Source organism: Leopardus geoffroyi, chromosome C3, assembly GCF_018350155.1.
Source record: "Leopardus geoffroyi isolate Oge1 chromosome C3, O.geoffroyi_Oge1_pat1.0, whole genome shotgun sequence".
Taxonomy (NCBI): Eukaryota; Metazoa; Chordata; class Mammalia; order Carnivora; family Felidae; genus Leopardus; species Leopardus geoffroyi.
This window is the reverse complement of record NC_059338.1, coordinates 10,763,413-10,788,207: the sequence shown is the minus strand read 5'-3', so window position 1 is coordinate 10,788,207 and position 24,795 is coordinate 10,763,413. Positions and strand designations below refer to the sequence as shown.

At 45.9% G+C, this 24,795-nt stretch overlaps 1 long non-coding RNA gene across 1 annotated transcript; it reads right to left on the bottom strand.

Moving 5' to 3' along the window:
• Window positions 1-12,757: 12,757 nt before the first annotated feature.
• On the bottom strand, window positions 12,758-15,732 carry LOC123585415. The gene is made up of 3 exons (XR_006706146.1): window positions 15,028-15,732; window positions 13,927-14,148; window positions 12,758-13,137 (listed from the first exon to the last, which is right to left on the bottom strand). It is a non-coding gene; the product is annotated as an uncharacterized LOC123585415 (long non-coding RNA).
• Window positions 15,733-24,795: the final 9,063 nt, after the last annotated feature.

The following is a 24,795-nucleotide window of genomic DNA, read 5'->3' as shown; positions in this document are numbered from 1 at the left end:
GGAGGGCACCTGTGGGGATGAGCACTGGGTATTGTATGCAAACCAATTTGACAATAAATTTCATATTAAAAAAATTAAAAAATTAAAAAAAATTTTTTTTAATTTTTTTTTCAACGTTTATTTATTTTTGGGACAGAGACAGAGCATGAACGGGGGAGGTGCAGAGAGAGAGGGAGACACAGAATCGGAAACAGGCTCCAGGCTCTGAGCCATCAGCCCAGAGCCCGACGCGGGGCTCGAACTCACGAACCGCGAGATCGTGACCTGGCTGAAGTCGGACGCTTAACCGACTGCGCCACCCAGGCGCCCCTAAAATTTTTTTTTTAAAAGGCAATGATCAAAGCAAAGGTTTGGGCCAGCTAGCACGATTTTTAATGTCAGAGATGAGCTCTGAGCAGTGGAGATACAGGTCTAACTCGGAAGAGGGTCTCTTCCTTCTCACACAACCTGGAGATCTACCTTTAGTTTTCTGACACCATTGTTTTACAAGAATCCGTGTTAAGTCTCACCTGGTCGACTTACGAGTTATATAATCTTGGGTTGTCTCTTAGCCTCCTGGGCCCTTTGCCAAGGTTTGAATAAAATACCATTCCTGAGGAAAACGTTGTGAACTGAAAAAAATATATGCAATGTCAGTTATCATTAGGTCTTGTGTTGGGAAAACAGAGCCCTGGTCTGTATCACTTTGAGTCAGCTATTTCACTTCTGGAAATTTCAGCTTTCACCGCTTGTTACATAGAAATAGTAGGCTATTATGATTTAACACAAATAAGCACGAGCACAATGTCTGACACAGAGTAAATACTCAATAAAAGCAATAAATGGTTGTTGCTGCTGTTGTCTCGATCCCCCACGTCCTGGTGACTGCCCAGGACGCTGCTCCCACACTTGGGCTCTTTGCTGGCGGCACTGGTGGGAGCCTACGGCAGAGCTTTACCAGGACACCAACACGCATCCTTTCCCCTTATCACTTGTGGATGCCCCAACTCACCTCCTAGAGATCAGCTTGTGGGGTGGTGAACGCTTAAAGCAGTGAGCAGGCACCGGGAAAGAAACACCAAGCGATGCTCACATATGTCACTTGGATACAGATGGTAACAAACAGGTATTCTTCAGAGCTTAGAAATAAACTCAGCCCATTCCCCATGCCTCCCCTTGTGCCCAAATTGGCCAACTCTGCTTGCCTTTACAGGAACACACACACACACACACACACACAAGGCAGAGGATCTCCATCCTCTATCCTCTCTTCCTGCCTGACGTGCAGAGACTGGTGAAGAAGCCCAGGCTCCGAGGGGCAGGAAGTGGAAAATATGAGAAGAAAAGAAAGGCAGCTAATGGAAGAAGGAAGGCGGTTCAGATGGATTTTTAACTTGTACGATAGTTCCTTAAGAGAAAGGAGACCGAGGGAGAAGCCTGGGCTCCAGAGGAAGCAGAAGAAAGAGAAACCCTGCCGCGAGCAAGTGCACATGCTTTCCCACGCTCTCTTCCAGTTCTAGGTGTGGGGTACAGCCTGAGACGTTGTCACTAACGTATAAGATATGACCCAGAGGTGGAAGTCTTCCCTTCATCATAAACCAGGGAAATGTAGTAAAACAAAACAAAACAAAACAAAACAAAACAAAAAGACAAAAAAAAAAACAAACAAACAGTAAAAACCCAGCAATAAGAGTTATACAGGAAGGTGTTTCCGTTTTCAACACTTGATTTCAAAACACAAAGCAAATTAAGTTTATTTGACAACAGCTTTGTTATTACGCTTTGCTGATGGCAAGTGGCTTGTTACACTTTATTATGCTTACACTAGATTGCAGCCAGGCTAGTCTGAGCCGGGGTCCCCAGCGGCCCCAGGTCTTTGACCGTGTCCACAGGGAACCTTTCCATACACACCCCAGCCGTTCTCTGGACTCTTTCTATCCCCAGCGGAAGACTGCCTGGGTTTTCAGCAGATTTGGTAAGAAGGGCAATCCCTGGGAGCCTGCAAGTGCTTTCCAGCCGTTATGAGTTAGCTGCTTCTCTGGAACTAGATTCTGAGCACCCTGGAGGCACAAATACCACTGCACTCCTGTGTCTTCTTTCTGCCCACTGCCCATCACGACACAGGTTGAGCACCTCATGTAGACTGCACCTAGGGTATACTGCACATCAGGTACTATTGGACGCACGTAATGTATATTGCGTGTAGCTTGCACGTCGCTGGCAATGCCCATAGTGTGTGCTACCTATAGCCTGGGAGCACACAGTGTGTAATGCCCCTAGAGTACAAGGCACCTAGAGTTTAAGGCACCTGGCAGCATATAAGGTGATTGTTTCTCATTTCACATGTTGTGATGCGGGCACCACCCCCGGTAAGCTTTATCTTCCTCTATCCGTATGCAAATTCCATGTCAAGATCTTTTACTATTTTTTTTTAACTAGATGCAGCCTTCACCAGCAACTCGCCCTCCTTTCACTCTTTTTTTATTTTTATTTATTTTTGAGAGAGAGAGAGACAGAGCACGAGCAGGGGAGGGGCAGAGAGAGAGAGAGAGAGAGAGAGAGAGGGAGACACAGATCCCAAAGCAGGCTCCAAGCTCCGAGCCGGCAACACAGAGACGGACATGGGGCTCGAACCGACGAACATGAGAATATGACCTGAGCCGAAGTCGGACGCTCAACCAACTGAGCCACCCAGGCGCCCCTCCTTTCACTTGTCTTAAGGGCAGTTCCTCAGGGGCCTCAAACAGCCAAACAAAAACCCCAGGAACGTTTTCCAGTACCTTGCCCCCTGTCACCCTCCCCTGCCTGCTGGTGCAACACCTTCCGGTAAATGTGGTTTCTCTCCCGTTGTTAACACTCAGAGAGCACAGGGGTGGGATTCCTTCACCTCCTGGCCCCCCGCGGCCTGGCCCCTGGGGCACACACCCAGAGGGCAGCTGCTGCTCGGTGAGGTGGCTCTTTAAAAGCTCCCCTCTGCCCTTTGTCTCCGTGCCTCGTGGCCTGCCAGCAGTGATGTCCAAGGTCTCCACTTGGCAGCCGGGGCCTGTGAGGTCATCTTCTCAGGGAGCGCAGTTTCCTTCAGCGTTTAGACTCTCTGGCTGCCACTCAATGTTTACAAATCACATCAACCTGTGAGGGCCGCGGTATCGAAGAACATGGGCCTCGCTGGCACCAAGGGAAGCGTGGACAGGTTCTGGGGGGAGGAGGGAAGCAGGGAGCCAGCGGCAGGCCGGTGGGGATACCTGCGTGTGAGGCGCTCGCTCCGGCTCTTGGCAGGACATCAAGTCCCGGCAAGGAGCAGAATGACCCAACATGTTCGTCATGTTCGGTCTAGTCCGTGCTGTGGCTCGGAGGGCAGAGGGAGCTGTCTGTTCACAGGCCAGGGTGTGCAAAGTTCCCATGCGGCCCATGCGTGTGCACGGCCATCCACGATGACATCCATGCAAGAGGAGGAACCCCTGGGGTAAGGTGACACCTTGTAGGGCGGGAGGGGGCGGAAACATGCACCACAAATCAGTCTTGCTCGTAGACACGCGAGAAGGGTGGTTCTAAATGGAATTGTAGTTGTAGATTGTAGATTGCACAGGATGCTCTTCAGCGGAATGTTCTAACGGTCTTCTGAGTCCAGCGAGCTCACGAATTCCATTCGCACGACGACTCAAGTGTGCACACCCACACGAGACACAAGTCCTTGTTTTGTCTGTAAATAGTAGGGTTTCTTTCCTGAGGGCTCGCGGACCCCTTAGAGAGGGGGAAATAACGCAGAGCCCTTTCGGCCTCAAAACTAGCCATGTCTGATCATTTAAACAACCTCTTTAGTGAACGCTTGGGTCACATGCTAAGCCCTTGGCTCCCTCTGCCTTCTGCCTCCCTCCCTGGAAGGTGGTATCTTCAGAGGTGGTGGCTGGGCCATGATGCTGCCTCATGGCAGAGAGGAGAACTATGGGTCTCCCGGCTTCTCTACTTCCTAGAGAATCTGACTGCTCCCTCTCTTGCTGCTGTTGGCGCACAAGTATTCGTATAGGGTTGTGCAGTCGGCTCCCTGGGACTATTCCAGGTTCTGATCCTGACATATAGGAATCAGGGTGGCACCTGCACACTAAGTCTCCTGTCATCTGACCATGCAGCCTGGCGAAGCTGACTTTGATGGGCTGTACCTGGGCCAGGATAGATCTGCCTTGTCTCAGAGAGCCGGTAGGGAGCAGACCAGGAGCTCCTTCTCGCCCTCAATGTCTCCTCTCTCCTCCTACTCTCCCTCCCCACCTCTCTCTATCTTATAGCTCCTGCTTTCTGGGCCACACAAACTTAAATATCCTGGAACACGAGTTTAAGCCCCGAAGAAAGTCAGAACAACACAGACTGACACGGCGATCGTCTAGTCCAGTGGTATCCCAACACAACTTACAGACACTCGCTTTGAGATAATAATAATCGAATTTGGAAGCCCTGTTATGGCAGACGGATGACGCAGAGCCAGCCGGTTGAGGCAGGCAGGGAGGGACCAGAACTTAGAGGACATGAACCCCAGGACTTCCCAGGTATTACCTATGAAAAACACCGATCTTTTTCAAATCCAACATCTCCTAGATGGAGAAGTTGAGCTTAATGAATGCAAGTAAATTGTCACGCAGGTGGCAAATAGCAGAGCCTCGACTCAAAACCTTTCTCAGAACTTCCCACTCTACACGCATTTAGGTTCCCCAAAACCTTAACCTGATCACAAGGACCATGTGCTCCTGATGTGCAATGACAAACCCATATTCTGATGCTCCAGAGGCGGTGGATTTCATTGGCAAGAAACAATTCACTGTTGAAACCAAATATTCTAACAGCCACGCTTCACTGCGTAGTGAGTGAGAAATTCAAACATGTTTCAGTCTGGCTAGCCTTCACTTAATGACTTCCTCATGTCTGGCCCTTATGAGGCATCCCCATAAAGCTTCCTTGAAGCATAGAGTCATGACAAAGTCACAGAGACATAAGCAGGCACTGCCTCCTAAATGCTGTTTAACCTGGGTCTATTCTGACTAATATATTACAGAGAAGTGATTGGAGAAACCTCAGGATGGTTAGTGGTCTATGTTACACACCAGCTGCAGAAAAGCTAACTTGAGGTTTACGGAGCAGAGGACCCCATCGGTGACTTTAGGCCGTGATTAGAATGCCCTTCCGAAACGACACACAAGGAAGCAAACTGCGGGGAGACATCAAAGATAACTTCTTTAAAAAAGTGTCAGGTGCTTCTGTTCCCCTATCGAGCAGCTGGCATTTGAAACTTCCAAGCACAAGCCATTGCTGGCTGGGGGTAATGGGAATCAGTGGGCCATTTATTGTATGGCCCATGACTTGTAAACACATCTTGCCACTACGTGTGTTCAGGCGATTACTGGGCAATTACACCTGCAAACTACCCAGCAATGACAGATGGAGTCTCACGTGAGCTGTCGTTTGGGAAGCGGTGGCTGCTTCCCCATTTCACTGGCGTCATCACATCCTCTTGGGAAGACCAAATGCCATTAGAAGCCAAGAGGTAGGTTATCCATTTATAGAACAGCTGAATTACTGAAGGCAGATGGCTCCGAATCTGAGATGGTTCAAAGCAGTTCTTCCTGAGGTAAGAGGAAAGCCATAAGTGACCAAAGAACCGTGTCTGAAAATGCCTAAGTCCTGGTGCACATGTGGAGTGAACATTTATGCAACAAGTGTCTACCAAGTATAGGGCAAAAAAACAACACTTACAGAAGATCTGTCAGGCTCTGGGTACTGTGCTGAGTGTTTCGTATCTACTTTGTCATTTAATCTTCCCAACTAGCCTCGGGGGGGGGGGGGGGGGGGAGGAGACGTAATCATCTTGATTTTACACCTCCCGCAGCTCAGAAAGGTAAAAGAATGAGCCCGTGTCGCCTCTTTGCTAATGAATGGTTGAGCTGGGACTTTCGCCCACATCTTCTACCTGCAGATCCTGTGTTTTATCCTTTTTCATGTTCCTCAGAGAGGGGGACGGAGGAGAATTTAAAGATGGAATTTTAGCCTTCCCGGAGGTTACTGAGAGTAAAATGACTCTAGAACAATGAAAAGTAACCCATGACCCAGGACAACAACTACAAGGTGGATTAAAGACAACGCTGCAAGGGCAGAGAGAGCTAAAGATACATGGTCTGTACATGCACAGGTAATCTAGAAGCACATCCTAAACGGATGTGAGTTTTGAGCCAAGTTCTAAAAAACATGAATGACTATTTTTAGCCTCATCTGCACAAGTGTTAGGTTCTGTAGGTTGTGTTAGGTTGCTGGGGTTCCATCAGCCTACCTCTATGCCTATTCGGATAGGAGTTGGAAATACACTTCTACCCTTGAAAATGTGATGTGCCAGAAATCACTGGCAGGTGGAATCATATTTTAACTGAACATCAGCTGCTCAAGAAAAACTTTGGTTAGGGACCTGATTTGAGGTGTTCCCCAATATCTTTTCTTTTCCTTATCGTTTCAGAGAACAGTGCAAAGCGAAGAGATATTATTGTCAACAGTTATCGAGTTCTGTGTAAGCTCTGCCCATCTGGAGACCAGTAGACCAGTAGATCAGGCATAAATGGTAGACATTTGTAGCAGCCTTAACAATTCAAACATGAACTCGTTGCTGGCCCTAGAAAGGAACAATTGCTAAGAACAGGAGTCCAGTTTCTACGGGTGTGAAGAATCTTCAAAGGTCGGTTGAGAACTTTCTTGTCAATATCAGGTAGTAGAGCAGCTGACTGGGGTAAGGAAAAAGAAGGGATAAAGAAAGAGACCTGGTTTTCTCTGTTACCAGCAAGTTGGCTCATCACTCCACGCTATTCTCATTTACCTAATTCATATAATACAATGTATTTGTATGTGAAATATATGCAAAAGGACTTTGTCAGCTCAAGAAATCCTTTAGTCACACTGTGCTGTTAATACCCTGGATCCTTGCTGTACGAACCCAGATCAGTGAAATTCACATATTCTTGTAAAAGATCAAATACTTTCTCAATTATGATGAAAAATAACTATAATCCAGGAATAACGTCTCATTTAAAACAATGGATCAGCATTCACAATAAAAAAATATTTTGAGGGACGCCTGGGTGGCTCAGTTGGTTAGGTGCTAGACTCTTGATTTCGGTTCACGTCATGATCTCACGGTTCGTGGGATTGAGCCTCGTGTTGGCCTCTGCCCTGGCAGTGCAGAGCCTGCTTGGGATTCTCTCTCTCTCTCTCTCTCTCTCTCTCTCTCTCTCCCCACCCCTGCTCATGCTCACTCTCTCTCTCTCAAAATAAGTAAATAAACTTTAAACAATATTTTCACATATCTATTAAAATTTCTAAGTGGTTATCCTGCTCTAGAAAATAGCTGTTATTCACAATGAAAAGATCTAACTTGCCACCCAGGTGACATGGTAACTACACTTGTGACCAGAGCATAACGCATAGCGTTGTTGAATCACTACGTTGCACACTTGAAATTAACGTAACATTGTGTGTCAACTATACTTCAATTACACAAGTAAATATTGACTCATTCAGCTACATTGAGAATGATGATTGATATTCTTCCTACAAATAAGCTTAGGTTTCTACCCTTATGCTTAAACGCATGTCGAGATTTTTATCCAAACAAACTGAAAAATATTTGACGAACAACTGCATACTTTAAAAGTTCTGAGATGAGGAGTGTGTGGGTGGCTCAGTTAGTTAAGCGTCAGACGTGGGCTCAGGTCATGATCTCGTGGTTTGTGAGTTCAAGCCCCATGTCGGGCTTTGGTGCTGACAGCTCGGAGCCTGGAGCCTGCTTCCGATTCTGTGTCTCCCTCTCTCTCTGCCCCTCCCCCTCTTGCTCTCTCTCTCTCTCTCTCTCTCAAAAATAAACATTAAAAAAACTACAAAAATTATACATAAAAGTTCTGAGATGAAAAATTGTCTTTGTCATTTTGTGACTTCTAATTAAGTATTTCACCACTGATTGGGCAAAGAGACTTCTGGTCAACAAATTATAAGTCTTCTTTATATTAAAAAACAAAAACAAAAACCTCAGTCAATTGCTGTAAAAAATCATGATAATATAAAAAAAGGTAATAATACAAAATTATTTTTTGAGTGTTTAAAAAGAAAAGATCCAATTCAATGAGCTCGAAAGCATGGTACTCAAAGAGTCTAAATCATGGCAGTGTAAAAACCTTAAAATTGTCTTTATTTGCATTTTTCTATCAGTTGAATGAAGGTGTTATCACTGACTTGGCTAAGTACCATTGGTAAGTAGTTTAGCTCTTCTGTACCACTGGCAACCCACCTATAAAATATCCTGATTAGTTCCCTTGGAATAGAATAAAAAAAAAAAATGAGATAGTATTTGTTGTTACTGACCCTAGGGTATCTCAGACAAAAGAACTACGTAAGGCCCAATTCTGATGTCTTCAAGGGTAATGACGATGTTCAACATTATACCTTTTTATCTTTATTTTCTTCCAACAAGGTTATGTTCAATTTTCAATTGACACACCGCTGTGAGCAATGCCAGCTCACCCTCCCCTCCCATGCGGTTGAGGAGGGTTGCAGAGTCGAGCCTATTTTGTGGTGAGGCAGGGGGGTGATACATCAACCGAGTGCCCTTTTGCCCTCTTCCTTGATCCAGCCCCCGCACCTGTTGTTCTGTGAATCACTTTCAAACCCAATTAACCAGAACCTGATAAATGCATCCTCAGCAACCAGACAGTGAGAGCAGTACCTTGGAGTCCAACTTGATGTTCAGCCCTCCAGGGTGGTACCCAAAGTGAAGACTGGATCCCAGACTTCCTACCTCCAATAAACCAAGCTGGGAAGCAACAAGTAGAATATGTAGGTGCGAGGGCCAGCAGATCGGGGAGGTTGCTCAAGCACAGTGATTAGACTCTGTTGCTTTAGCAAGAGAAGCAAAGACCCACGGGAATAAAGAGAGTAAACAACTGAAGGAAAGGCTACCCATAGTTGATGGGGAGACCAGGCGTGCAGCCCAGCGGAAGTTCAGGGATTACTAGCAATTTTCTCCAAATTAGACTTTGGGATGCTTTAAGCAAATGAAAGTGGGCAATTTGCTGTTGCTATATATGTTTTTTAAAGTCTACATTTATTATCATCGTGACCAGTTTATTTCCATCGCATAGCTCATGTAGGAAATACCCAAGTTAAGAACAGAATTGAAAATCCCAGCATAAGAATGCTTGGAGAGGGAGACCCATGAAGGTCAGGTCAAGTGCCTGCAGACGTCCATCTAGGGGGTTTATGGCTCTGAGGACCTACTTCTCATTCCAGGAGCCTCACAACTGGAGGAGGAGGCTTCCGAGCCCAAGGGATCCAGAAGCTCTAGGTGTTCACGTCTTTATGGGTAAAAATGCCAACCTTTTTCTCCACCTCCTGAAACCCTTGCTTCCCTGCGTCACACCTGCCTGTAAGAGGGGAGGAAATGGTGAAGGTAAAAATCATCCCAGGCCATTTGTAGCTCTTCGTCTCCAACCCACAGATTTGCTGAGCATGCAATGACCCCATTTCTATCCCTTCTTGGGAGTGCCTGACTCCAGCTATCTGAGAATGTCATGTTGAATATTTGTCTCAGTTTGGGTCTCTCCTCACCTGTAGAAGGATATATGGAGACAGAAATTAGGGAACAAGTGGTTTATTTGGAAGGAGATTGCAAAATATCAGTGGGAAGTGGGGACTGGGGATGTAAGATTGAAAAAAGAAGGTAGCCAATAAAGATAACGAAGTAAGTTACCACTCAACTGAAGTTCAATCCTGCGGGAGAATTCCATGGATCGCTCATTTCAGAGGATACTCCCCCCCAGATGTCCAGAGGTGTGGGAGAAATACAGTATTAATATCCTAACTCCACTGGTATAGGTTAAAAGCTCTTGTGAGGACGGCTCAGTCAGTTAAGCATCCAACTCTTGATTTCAGCTCACATCATGATCTCGCAGTTTTTGAGTTCAAGCCCCACATTGGGCTCTGCACTGACAGCCCAGAGCCTGCTTGGGATTCTCTCTCTCCTTCTCCCTCTGTCCTTCCCCTGCACACATGCATGCACTCGTGCACCCTCTCTCTCAAGAACAAATAAATAAACATTTAAAAAGAAAAAAAAAAGCTCTCGTGAGGGGGACATTAATTCCCTGGTATTTCTGACCTGTGGCGTAGGTGGCAAAACCAGTTTCTTTGCAAAGAAATGCAAAGGCTGGTGGTTGAAAGGTGGCCCTTGCTCACTGAGGTGGGACGGGCAGGAGAGGTAGGTCTAGGCACTAATAATTTCTGTCACAGCACGACAGCTCCTCACTACTTCCTGCCCTACGGCCTATCTGTGACGACCAGCTGCATTGATGATTTCTGCTGACATAGGAGATGTCTATAATGATGGTTGACATAGGAGAAGGCTTCTTCCCCACTAGGGTTATAATTTACCTGGAGGCTCCCCAAAGTGTGGGCACCTTCTCAGTCTTCTTAGAAAACCTATGTCCAAGGATCTCAGCGCAGGTTTTCTAGACTGGGTTAAACGGGTTAAACTTTTATGGCACCAACCAAGGTTCCAAATGAAGTCGTGTCTGCTGCTGAAAACCACCTGGGGTCCCGGACACAGAAGGCATCAAGGTGAGCTGTTAACTCCCCTAGTGATTCTCTGAGGTAAGCTGGCAGCGTCTCTCCTCTTCTTTTCTAGGATCTAAATCCCCAGTTTCCCGGGCCTGGTCCTTGGTCTCCAAGTCCATGGAGCTATCCTTCACCCTGAAGTCCAAGAAACACTATGTCGGGACTCCGGGGGCAGGCATGCTGTTTAGACCTCCATATGCCCCACATGCCCGCATTGCTTTGTATCACTCTCCAATCATGCTATGGTCTTCTGAACGATCGTTCTGCTGTTCCTATGTCTTTGTGCTTACTTACCAAATACGACCTCTGACACTCAAGGAGAGTCAGTAGCTGTAAGCTAAATTGACATGCCAGAAAAGCCAGAAGCATGCGGTCTCAGGGTTCCGCCCCAAATCCTCGTGGTTCGGGACTACAGCTGATGCCGCTCTCTCACCTCGGACGCGAGAGCCACCCCCCGCATGATCACTCTGAACGCTGCCAAGGTTTTGAGGAAACAAGTGGGGAAAGGCCACTTGGATTTGAAGCTTTTGGTTATGACATGAAAAGAACAGATGTCAGCCGGACCAGGCATGAAGGCGGGAAATAGCACTGTAGTCTTCTCCACGCAGACAAGAGGAGGATGTGAGGGGGGAGCCAGCCTGGAGCCCTCTGGAAGCTCCAGGTTTCTTACTGCTCTGTGTCTGTGAACTTCAGGGGACACCTCTATGGACCAACATGGCATGGACGAGACAATAGCGGCCAAAGACCTGGTGCTCGGGACCCAGATTTGGAAGGAAACTTGGGGTCATCAGGTCTACTTGTTTCACTTTCCAGTTGAGAACACGGAGGCCCATAGACCGACAGTAAACACACTCAACATACTCAAGGTCACATAATGGTTGGTCGCCAACCACAGGGAAGCTCTTGCTTTGGGAGATGCTTGCAGGTTGGCAGGTCTCTCCTTTAAGGGAAGACCCATCAAAGGTCTACATCCCCTAAATACATATCTACTGTGTCATATAATCTCAGAGTATCATTTTCCTAGGTACGTACATGTAAGTTACACGTACATTACAAAGCTTGTCACTTGCTCAAAGACATCCCTGAGACTAATCTCTCTCTGTCTCTCTCTTATCCATCTCCTACTGAGGAATGCGACACCCAAAATGGGTATGTTCTCTATCTTTGGGGATATCGATGGCTTAACAGCCAAGAGCAGACGCAGCATTCAGGAGACAGTACAAAGCAGAGTATGATTAAATGCTGAAACAGGTAGTCGGTGCTAGAGAAACTCAGAGGTAGGTGAGCTTCCTGGTGGCTGAAGTGAGCAGAGGGGAGTTGCAAGGAGGCAAAGGTGTCAGCCTAGGAAGCTTCTGCTTCTACAGAGGCAGGGGCAGAAATGAATTCCTTCTGATACCACAGGCACAGGAATGGGAGGAGGGCAAAACCTACCACTCCCATCTCCAGGTCAGACAAAACCAGGGCTACTAGGCAAGAGACAGGGTTGAAGCGACCTTGCCGGCCGCAACTCTGTTCTCCAGCGGGAAGAATCAGGCTGTGTGTATTGTAAGTTTAAAAAGTAACTTCGTACCTGCTCGTGACCTCAGGCAGAGGATTAATTAATGCAGAACTATAAAATACAGCCCTCAGTTCCTGAAAGGGTTCTGTTAGATAGCAATTCTCAACGTGTATGACCCTGGGTTTAGAAACTTCATGAAGATTTATAGAAAGTGTAAAACACGGCTACAACTATTAAACGAGAAAATCTAAAACCCGAGAATGAGTGGCAGGGGAGAATGGAGAAATTATAAATCTGCCAAATGTTTGAGTAAACATCATATTGGAAGACAAATTGAAAACATCTGACTGTGAAAAACCGTGGCCACGGAGTGGATTTGACAAGCTCTCGGCTAATACAGTAGTGGTACAGCAAGTTGAGACCCACTGCGTTTGATGGTTCTGTCTTTTTGCCAAATTCCCCCCATCCAGAAAGGATTGCTTTTCTTAGTAGACCAGATGGATTGGTGAAGAAAGGACTGTCTGTAAATTAAACATAAAATAAACATCAAATAATAAAATGTAAAGACCGTATATAAACATCGGGACAAAATGTTAAAAAAAAAAAAAAGCAGGCAATCTACTGTATATAATTCCAGATATGGAGTCATTTAGATGATTGACAGAATTCTCATTTATTTCTAAGCATTGGATATTTTATAGACGCGACTTCCATTAGACCACATTTCTTCATGAATATTTGCCCTGCGTAATTTTCATCCTGGTAATATTTCCCCATTTTGGAACGGCAGCCAAGGGGTCAAAAGAGCCTTCTTTTGGAAAATGTGTTTTGTCTTTAGCAGGACAGCCATGATGATGCCAAATGACAAGGAGAGGCTGCTCCGTGTGAGGACGGTTAACTCTCTCTTCTAGTCTGGACTAGCTGTCCTTCTTGTGGCCACCTCCGACTTTGCTCAGTTATTAGCTGTCCTTAAGAACACGTTAGCAGCACAGAGGAGTGTCTCCTTCCTGTCCAGTCCATCAGATCCTGAAGTTCTAGAGATCGTAACAGAGAGACATGGCGTACCAGTGCATTGCCTCCTTCTTTTCCTGGATATCATATCGAATTGACAAATTTAAAGACAGAGTGAGAGAACATCTGAGGGGTAACTGTTACGTAGCCATCTCAAGGGAAATGGCTTGTCCTAGAGTAAGGCAGAAATATCTAAATATCCTATTTAAATCACTTTGGAAATTTCGAGCTGTCAATCCCAAAGGGGGAAATGATGGATGTCCTCATCATACAGGCGCGTATAACTCAGCCACCTGAGTAATGGACAGACGGACAGACACACATCTACACAGATGAGAACATCAAGGATCGCTGATGCACAGTGAGTCATCTGGACACAAACCTAATTAGAAGCAAAGCTAGGGCTAGAACTCAGACCTCTTAATTTTTAATGCATCTCTTTGCTGCACCGTGCTTTTGGATTAGCTGGCATAAATCCATCCGAACTCCAAAATGGTTTGAACTATTTGAAATGACACATTTCCTTCCTTTGCTGTCTCTGCCCCACCCAGGTTGTCCTACAGCGCAGAGCTGATCACTGCATTTCCTTTTGCAAAAGCCTACAGCGGCTCCTTAGTTCCCACCAAGGGGGCTTGCAAAGCTCCGCGACGTGCTTCCCACTGTCATTGCTCTCTTTCCAACGCCTGGTCACTTGGAGTGTTTTCCAGCCTAATCAAACCACCCGCTGCCACACTTCCTCTTCCACCCCCTGAACCTCTGCTCACATCCCCTCCCTCCCCCCCCCCACCCCCCGGAGAAACCTCCCCACACACCAGGCTTCCCTGTGAAAATTCCACTCGTCCTTTAAGGCCAGATCACACGCTGTCTCCTTTGGGAAGCCTTCCAGGAGACCCAGCTGTCTGGGACTGCTTCTCTTTCACTTTGCCGGTTTCTCTGCATCAGCTTGTAGCACTCTCTGCCACCTGCTCCTCCAAAAGTCCTTTGAGGGAAAATCCCTCTTACTCATCACTGCAACTCCAGAGCTTTGGACAGTGCTAGACACAGAGTAGGTGCTCAGTTAAAACATACTCTGGAATAAATAAATGTGTTGGTTTATTAACATTATAATAGCTCCAACCTCTTCCACTCCAGAATCGGTGTATTCACATGAAAATAATCCAAATATGCTACATCAGTGAATAGATCAAGTAATTAGCCAATTGTCCATTTTTTCTTTTTTAATTACAAACTTGTTTTGCACGATGTTGGCATAACGCTGGCCTCTCGGCAGAACTTTCAGCAACTGGAAATGTAAAGTCAACTTCAAACCCGAGAGCAACACACATCATCTTTGGTAGAAACATATACAATTCCGTAGTAAATTCCCCCGGTTATATTACACGGTCACACTTTGTCACTATTCATTTATTTCGATGACTCCACGATGCCACAAGAAATGTCCTACCCCAGACCTTCTCCCGTGGCTTTATATACAGTATCTGCTTCCTAAATCACTCGTTAAACATTTACATCAATAAATGCGCTTTGAATATTAATGAAGAATAGTGTGGGGAAGAAAGTACTAGCCGGAGAAGGGGGCTGTGGAGGGTCGGAGGGGTGGGTTCCTAATAGGCGGTTATGGTGCAACCAAGTTCGGCGGCTATCTGGGGAGGCAAAATTATCCTCTTGGTTTTACAGTTAATACCACCTCTATGTGGCAAGCAACCACACTCCCTTCCTGAACTGCAGCATAAGTCCTGCAGAGACAGTACCTCGGGATCAGAGATTGGTCCCTTACATAGGACACGTTCAAGGTGAAAGGCAAGGTCCATGTAGCCCAGCTCAGGCTGGTCCTGCTCTATCTCCCTGTTACTACAATACCAGGAGTCTGGCTTGGGCATCGTTCTTGTTTTCCACCAGGATTTCATACTCACAGATGAGCTCACAAAGTCCCAAGGCGTCATCTTTCACTGAAGCCCATCTAATCCTCCTCCCGAAGTAATCCGAATCTTAGGGACTCTTTGAAAAGGCCAAAACAATTGGGAGTTTTTCGATCCATCTTTCCAGGAGGCACATTTTGAACATGGAAACCGGGCTGGGGGAGGCTCCGGAGGGGAGGGTTTGTGGGCAGAGGGCGCTCCACTGATCTGTTGCCCCACACCGGAGGGGTGTGAGGAGTGTAACTGAAGACGTGGCTGTCACTTCTGAAGGGCCGCCAAGGTCTGTGTCATCACTGGCCTTCTAGACTGCTGTTCTGCCTCATCCAAATAACTGCTCTCTCCACGGGGCTTGTAAAAGCAGGGTTTTCATGCACACTTTCCTCCCAAGTTGGGCCGGCCAGCTACACTGCATTAAATCAATTGTGATCCAAGCTGATTCTGCTTTAAAATGACTTCCAATTAGCATGCAGCAAAATGGTAGAAGATTTCCAAATAGATCAATTAAATAGCCGCATTGTGAAGAAATCATTTCCCATGGGTCTCATTTTTTTGCCCTTCGTGTGTTGGGGAAAAAAAATTTTTTTTCCTGTAAAAGATGACTCCTCTGTAAAATATGAAATGATCTGATTAAAATGTTGCTTTCAAATGCTGCATTTGGAGCTGAGGGAGATTTTTCCTTTTAATTCTTCTCTGGCTGACAGTCATTATCCGCCAGACTTTGAATCGTAAAACTCACCTTGTCACTCTGACCCCTTTCTCCCAGGAGAATGCACACAGCACAGGTTATTATAAGCTAAACGTGTATACGGGTAGTTGAAGGATTACAAAATACCCTCAGTCAATTGCTCAGGATCCATAGAATAGAAACAATGTATATATATTCCTCCCCGATGTGTGTGTGCCCTGGCACTCCCCAGCTACTCTGAATAAATATTGTTACTTTTTCCAAAATCTCTCAAAAGATTTCTCTAATAACTCTCTTATTTATTATCAAAAACTAAACACTAACACACTGTGAGCCTTTAAATGAAATTTCTTTTTGGTGCCTGGGTGACTCAGTCAGTTAAGCATCTGACTTCGGCTCAGGTCACGGTGGGTTCGAGCCCCGCGTCGGGCTCTGTGCGGACAGCTCAGAGCCTGGAACCTGCTTTGGATTCCGTGTCTCCCCGTCTGCCCCTCCGCCGCTCGCACTCTGTCTCTCTCTCAAAAATAAACATTAAAAAAAAAAAAAAGGAAATGTCTTCTTTAGGATTATTAGCACATTCTGATTTTAATCAGTATCTATTCTGTCTTCTGGACGTTATACTTCAGAATGACTACATATTAAAGAACAACTATATATACATATATATGTATGTATATATATATATATGTTTTAATTTTTATTTATTTTTTATATAATTTATTGTCAAGTTGGTTTCCAAACAACACCCAGTGCTCATCCCCACAGGTGTCCTCCTCAATGCCCATCACCCACTCCTCCTCCTCAATGCCCCTCTCCCCAAAACCCCATCAACCCTCAGTTTGTTCTCGGTATTTAAGAGTTTCACAGTTTGCCTCCTTCCTTCTCTGTAACTTAAGAACGACAATATATATAGGTTTTCTTTTGTTTTTGTTTGGGTTTGGGGCCTATTCTTTTTTCAGCTCTCCTTGAAACATAACATTTACTTTCTTGGGGACACATAACCACCTCTCTGAAATCCCAATCTTTTCCAAAAATGCGCAGAGTTTGCCTCAGATCTAATTCCAATTGGGCTACAGGCAGTCGTCCTCCTTTCTATGGAGAAGGTCGCTGCTTGAAGAAACTCATACGGGATTCTGCAATAGATAGCAGGTGCAAGAGGTCCAGTCCAAGAGCCAGGAGCCTCGTGAACTTGGCTCCAAGTCTGCCATGAATTCTCTTGTTGCTTCGGTGAGTTCTTTGCTTCTGGGTGTCAGTTTCCTCATCTGCAAAATTGGGTGACGTGCCCATTCCTCTAACGGGCTGACTGGGCATTTGCTGCGTGCTATGTACATGGATAAAGATACTAGCCTTTTACCAGTCCAGCTTGTTGCGGGATTTTTTCTGAATCAATGGGAAAAAAATATATTTTCATATTAGGTTACAGCATAGTGAAATTTTAAGCCCATAGGACTTTTACATTTTAGAGGACCCAAATCTGTAATTTACTTGAGTCCTTTGAGACTTCTTCCGTTACTTCTATACTAAAAACAGTTTTTACCTCTGGAGGTTTCAGATCACTTATTTCTATTACTATCTTCTCCTTTTTCTGTGGTTTTCTTTTTCTTTTTCTTTTATTTATTTATTTATTTATTTATTTTTTTATTTTTTTTTTCAACGTTTATTTATTTTTGGGATAGAGAGAGACAGAGCATGAACGGGGGAGGGGCAGAGAGAGAGGGAGACACAGAATCGGAAACGGGCTCCAGGCTCCGAGCCATCAGCCCAGAGCCCGACGCGGGGCTCGAACTCACGGACCGCGAGATCGTGACCTGGCTGAAGTCGGACGCTTAACCGACTGCGCCACCCAGGTGCCCCTGTGGTTTTCTTTTTAAATACTTAATTTATTTTTTCCTGTTCTAATTTATTTTTGTATGTCTGAAGGGGAAGGACTATACTGATTCCCCTCCCCCTCCAAAAGCTAATCGTTTTCATGACACCACAGATACAGTGTGGACAATACCACATGTCTCCAATAAATTATGCCTCTTTCACCACCTGTTGAATTCTTATCTGTAAGAATCAGTCTTCCGTGAGAACATTATTTCTTCCTCCCTTGAAACGACACAGCATCATATATTTTGTTGGTTATACTCCTCTAGTAACTTGTTGGTTATATTCCTCTAGTAACTTTGAGATTGTGACCTTTTCCAGCATGTAGGGAATGTCCTCTCCATTCTCTTTATCTTTATTCCATTATTAGGTAAGTCATAACACGTTGTTTGAGTTGGATTCTGACAACACCCATCAAAATACACACAAGGATAGAAGGGAAATATAGATGTGGTAAAAATGCTTTAACTCAACGGGTGCTTGAGTGGCTCAGTTGGCTGAGCATCTGACTTCAGCTCAGGTCATGATCTCGCTGTTCACGAGGTCGAGCCCCACATTGGGCTGTCTGCTCTCAGACAGACCCCGCTTCAGATCCCCAGTCCCCCTCTCTCTCTGCCCCTCCCCCCCGGCTCATACTGTCTCTCACAAAGTCGATAAACATTAAAAAAAAAAAAAAGATTTAAAAAAATGCCTTAACTCAAACAAGTCAAGGCTGCTGGTCAGGACCCTTGACTGCTTGCTGGTCTACAGGATAGACCAAAGGGCTGTGACATTGGCTTCCAGAAAGGGCTGCCCTTCCTAGACTGCCTTGAATGGAGCCCCCGTAACCTGCCTTTACCCTTCCCAGTCCTCCCCATCACACGTGACTTGGTCCTTCCACCCAGCTTCCCATATCGATCAGAATGGCAGTTCCAGCTAGGACGCTGGACGGAGAGTCACGAGGGACTTCAGCACAAGCTGACACCCTCAATGCCGCAACAACCACTTTCCCCCCACACTGTGTGCAGCTAGACTAGAGATTTCCCAGAACCCATTCAGATTCATTTTGGGACAACAGAGGCACAGTAACAAGCTGCCATCCACATCCTGGGATGACAATCAGGTCTACCACTCCTTGTGAAGACCCCATGAGCCATCAGCTACTGAAACTTTTGGTAAGGTCTTTTCCTTTTATAAATTTATATTCCAGTCCATGTGTTATCTCAGCAGGGACATTTGTCACATTTGCCTTTCTGGCAAGAGGCACCCTGAGCTATTAATATTAGAACCAAATTCCCTCAGCCTTTGTACACTCTGGTATAAAATGATACTGCACAGCCTCAGTTCCCCTTTTAAGAAGCCTGCTTGATGTCCTAAGTCCCCAAAAGGATAATCCCCACCAGGGCAGCTCAGGTAACATTTTGGTCCTTCTCAATTTCAGAAAGGTTGACTACAAATTAATGTTCGGCTCACTGAGGTCACTTAGAGTGAGCCTGGGGCAAATGAGTATAGCCTGTCCTTGACCCCACCCCTCTACCTTTGGAGGATGGGAGGGTATTGAATTGTCTCGAAAATGCAATAATACCCTGGAAGAAAGGGAAATGGCTTCGGAGAACTCCAACCTAGTGGGTCTGCATTTGAATGAATCCAGACACTACCAAGTTGAGATACATGACCGGGGGTAGTTATTGGACCTCTCTGAGCCTTGGTCTCCGCATCCGTTAAACGGAATAATGGCCACCTTACATTTGGCATAATGTGAAGATTAGTCGTACGTGTTTGAAGCGCCTGGCCCATCGTAAGCTCTCAATACGAAGCGGCTATTATTAGAACTGGAGTAAGCAGAGTTTATTTGGAGGTTCTTGGATGGTATGGGCAGAGCTCAGTGAGGATAAGTATCAGGTTCTTCCCTGTGTGTTCCCTGGGGCAAGGCCAGAGTGAGGACAAGGGCCGTATGGGCCGCTAGGTTGCTCTCGCATTGGCATCTTCCCGACGTGCGGAAGAGTCAGCACTGCAGTTGGTAGGAATCAGAAATCGTAGGCAGTAGATGTGCCTGGAGAGCTGGAGCCTGACCGGGTTTATGGTGCCTCTACTCCTCACGCCCCTTTGCTTGGTCCGTCACTCGGGCATTCTTCTCTACAGGTGCAATGCTGGTGACCAAGGCTGATTGCAATGTGAAAATAAGAAGCAAGTATGTGTGGTCCCGGATGGCTAATGCCACCTGCCAGAGTCTCAGGAGAAAAGTCTCCAGAGTTTCCAAGAGGAAAGCAATGGGGCGGCTCGTGTCTGCTCACCTGGAGCCCTGATGCCCCCCTGGTAGAGGAGTAGGGAGCCATGTTTGGCCACTTGGCCTTCTCTTTATTATTAGAAACTTGGGTAATGTCATCTGGGAGAAAAATAAAAACCCTGGCAGAAGAGGGTATATATTTTAAGATGACACAGTTTATATTTAGAGTCTTGGACTATGCCCCTTGGGAGATATGAAAGAAGAGGAAGAGAGATTATAGCTGAGCATCTGCCCTCGGCAAATGTCACCTCCCAAAGTGGCTCTGCTCCTCACAGGTGCACACCAGAGCTGAGAAGGCACAGAAGGTGGGAAACCCGGGGCTCACCCGTTGCTAGATCTTTCCACTGCCCGAGGTGCTGAGGGAATGGCCTCTGAGTCAGGGCTGGACCAACGAGGGAGGCTGAGCCCGGCCACGGTGCACCTTCACGGAGCAAAGTGCCTCCACACTCACTGGGGAGTGATTTGGGACAATGTGAAACAAACTGATGGACATCAGGTGCTTGAGACATAGCACACTTCACCTCTGAGGTACAGATTAGTATTCTCCACTGAGGTTTCTAAGGACTGACATCATCATTTGAAGCAGAACTGGAAGGGTGATGTGCTAATTTGGTATATAATTATCACCTGTCTATGGAGATGGTGCAATCTGTTCTTGGATAATTCTTACGTCAAAATTTTATTACCGCTTCCCCTAAAGTTGAGTAATCACCATAAAAACAAAAATGGTTACCACACTTTTTCAGCTGCCTTCTGTTTATTATCTCATTTTATTCTCATAATACCCATGTAAAATTTGTCAAATAGCCTTTGACATGTTAATATAGAAGTTATAAATATAATCACTGTCGAATTTTTTTAATCTAGGGAAATTGAATGAGAAATATAAAAATTCCTCCACCTGGAGAAAACCACTGCTAATATTTTAGTGAATCTATTTTCATTATTTTCCCCTGCATATTTTGAGTAGTTAAGATATTATGTATAAAATGTTGTGCACTATTTTTCAGCTACTATTATACCATAAGAACTTACTACACAAACTTTTTCTACACAAGGTTCTTTGCAAATATAATCTTAGAGCCACATAGCATTGCACTGAGGGACGTGTCACAATGTACTTAATAAATTCTCAATGTTTGGAATTTATTGATTCCCAATATTTTCTGTTGTGCTGCTTCAGTGAACACCACTGTGGATAAATCATGATCTGGAGCGAGGACTAGGAACCTTCTTTTACGAATGAGAAAGCACAAATACAGACCTCTGGTCACCTCATCCACAGATTCTCAGCCTGTGAAAGTGCACAGCAATTACAGCACAGCTTTTCTTCATGTCTGACTCATCATAAAGAAGCAGAGAACAAAGGTTATCAACCCGGGCGAGGGAGTAGAACGATCAGAGAATTAGAGACCCAAGTTTGTACCTGTGATCATATTCATGTTGTAGACTCTCATGAAAAGAGTAAAACCAAGAAAAGCATTTTAGATCTGTGGTTACAAACCTGGCTGGCACAACATTATCACATCAAGAGTTTATTAAACTAAATCAATCGGTTTAAAGTCGAGTTTGAAAATCTGTCGTAAGTAAGCCACAGGAGGAAGGAAGAAAAAAAGGGAGGGCAGAAGAAAAAGACAGAAAGAAAAAAATGAAAAGGAAGTGAATGGTTCTTCTGCTTTGAAACGGATTTGCTAGCATTGCTTTGAAGTTATTTGGCAACTCTCCTATGATAATTGCTGACTTTGAAGAGACGGTTGCCAAATGGTCGCTATGGCCAGGCAATGCCCCGAGGGCAGGTGGGCCAGTGGGCCTCCTGTGGGGAGTGTTAGCCCTCTGGTAGGTCTCCGAACAAAAGGAGGAGCCAGCTAATGGATGCGACACTCAGGAATCCGAGCTCCGTGTGGGCATGGGCTCTGCAGCTCCTGGCCCCACAGAGAAGGGACCAGCTGCCCACATACCAGTGGCCTCACTGGAGGCCCATAGTAGCATCCATGTTGTGTTAGGGATGTGGAAAAGGGGCTAACCCTTTAACCCCGGCTTAAATAGAAATAAGTTGGTAAAAGTTAGCTGGAGGCTGCAACAAACAATTGAGTACAATTGAGGTTAAACTCAGCAGTATCTCACTTTAGGTACCATGAAGACTATTCCAAACATGGCAATGGTGAAAAGATTAGAGCATCTGCTGGAAACTTGAGGTCAACCATAAGCGTGTAGTTTGGGAGAGTCGTGTAGGGTCAGCTTTATGCTCTGGAATCAGGTCACCCTGAAAAAAAATTTTTTAATGTTTTTATTTACTTTTGAGACAGAGGGAGACAGAGCATGAGCAGGGGAGGGGCAGAGAGAGAGGGAGACACAGAATCCGAAGCAGTCTCCAGGCTCCGAGCTGTCAGCACACAGCCCGACACGGGGCTCGAACTCATGGAGTGGGAGATCATGACCAGAGCTGAAGTCGGACACTCACCCAACTGAGCCACCCAGGCACCCCAGCGGGTCACCTTTTAAAGATGACATCGGGGTGATCCGGGCTTACATTCTTCTAGTGACTTCCAGACAGAGTGTGTTCCATGAAGATGAAGATGAAGCCAGAAGATGAAGCCTCCGGATGCTGCTGCCTGAAGAGCTCGCCTGGGACTGACTCCGGCTGGAGTTCCCTTCTCCTAACATCACGGCTCATCATGAAAGCCGGTCAGGTCTGCCTCTCGGGTTGTGCAGACAGCTGGCAGATGATTCAGATGATTCAGGGAGCAAATCCCAGCTTGTTCTCTCTTCCCCCATTATCTGGCTAGCGTGGGCCCTGAGACGGAACGATCGCCCTGCGTTGGGGTGGCCATGGAAGGAAACCCATGCGTCCCCCTCTTACGTAGCGTGGTCCTGCTGAGTGCTCAATGTGCTAAAAGGTGAGATAACACCAGGAAAAGTGAGATAGGCTCATCTCGCCTGGAAACGCATGGCCATGGCACTTCAAGCCACCCAACCACCAATGGTGTCCTTCCAGAGCAAGCAGTGGAAGCTGTGCTGAGAGGCACCGTTCGAAAGGAAAGGGTAGCTTTGCCTCACTCCACACACCAAGGAGAGGTCTATGATGTCACACACCCAAGATAAGCCTCTTTGCTCGGGTGATAGGAAAGAGAATAAGGAGAATGAAAAGATGTACGTCACCAGGACAGGTGACAGGGAGATCATTGAGAAACATGCTCATCACGCCTGCACCCTACCACCCTGGTCCCCCCCCAAAGCAGCATGTTACCTGGCAGACAATTGCTCAGACACCCTGTGAAAAATTCTTTTCCCTACGAGTTTAAATAGCAGGCCTTCGCTTAAAACCAATACGGATAGGGGCTCAGTCGGTTAAGCCTCCGACTCCTGATTTCAGCTCAGGCGGTGACCTCAATGTGAGTTTGAGCCCCACATTGGGATTCTCTGGGGATTCTCTCTCTCTGCCCCTCCCCCACTCTAAAGCAATAAGTTAATATTTAAATAAATCAAAATAAACAACAAAATCAGTACAGATAATAGTTTGGAGAGCTGGGCTGACCATTCTACTGGCAGGTGAATTTGATCTTCATCCCTGTCACGCCGTCACATAAGAAATAGTTCCGACGATTACGCAGCCATCGACGTTTGGCAGAATGTTTAGGGGCATTTTGTGGTCCTGGGGGCTGTCCCCAGGGTGGGGACGTCCCCATCCTTTTCTTAGATTCTGGGGTTATCCAAGCTGTCTCCTCCTTCCTCTCCCCCTCTCTGTACCTCTCCCACCTCTAAGTTCATTTTGTGGTCTCCTGCCATTGATTTTTCATTCCAAGGGTTTCCTGCTCTTTTTTTACTCCAGGTTTTTTTCTTCCTTAGAATTCTGGGTATTCTCCCTGTCCAGTTATGTTCAAGGGGCGGAACTGCGCCCACCTACAAGAAGATTTTCCCTGTAAAAGCCCATCTTCGTGGGCAAAATAGATGCTATCATGAAAAGGGCCAGATGCCAACTAAAAGGCTAGATAGATAGATAAGGCACATAATATCTACCTATTGATTGTCTCCAGGATATAAAAATCTCCCGCAACAGACGCCACCCTGATATCATGAAACATACTTGAGGGGGCCTGGAGGAAGAGGCAACATTTCATACCCATATCACAACTCCTTTCCCGGGCGGACAGCCTGTCTCCCTCGGACCTTGGGCTCATTCTCCAGCTGACCTGTGGCTCATTACTGGGGCAGGTCCCAGATCAGCCAGGCTGGCGGAATGTTTGCAGAAATTGACTGGTGGCTCTTGGATGGCAAGTCTTGTCTAAGTCCAAGGAAGCACTGAGTTCTTGCCATATTTAACTTCAAGTCAGAATCACGTGAGATCCTCATGGACACCATGTTGCTTAGACAAAAAAGGCCAAGTATGTACTTAAAAAGTACCTGTTAAAAACTCCACTCTAAGGACACCTTGGTGGCTCAAGTGGTTAAGCACCCGGCTTCGGCTCAGATCACGATCTCACGGTTTGTGAGTTCGAGCCCCACATCGGGCTCGCCGCTGTCAGCACAGAGCCTGCCTCACTTCTCCTGTCCCCCTCTCCCTATGCCCCTCCCCCACTTGCTCTCTCTCTCTCTCTTTCTCTCTCTCATAAATGAATAAATAAATAAATAAACTTAAAAAAAACTGCACTCTATGATTTCCTTAAAAAGTGCACTCTTCTAAGCCTCTGTGGTTCTGCTACATTACTACTCCTTACAAATAGCTAGTCACTGTACAATTATATGCTGTGCAATACAGTATCGAGTCCTAACCTCTCTGTGCTCTGTTTCTTTGTTGACATAGGAATAAAAATAGCATCTACCCCAGAAGTTGTTGTGATGATTAATTAAATTAAAACACACCTCATAGAATAGTGGCTGGCAGGTAATAAGCCATAACATGCTTTAGCTGTCTTTATTATTGAAGGTGATAGGCTATATTTAT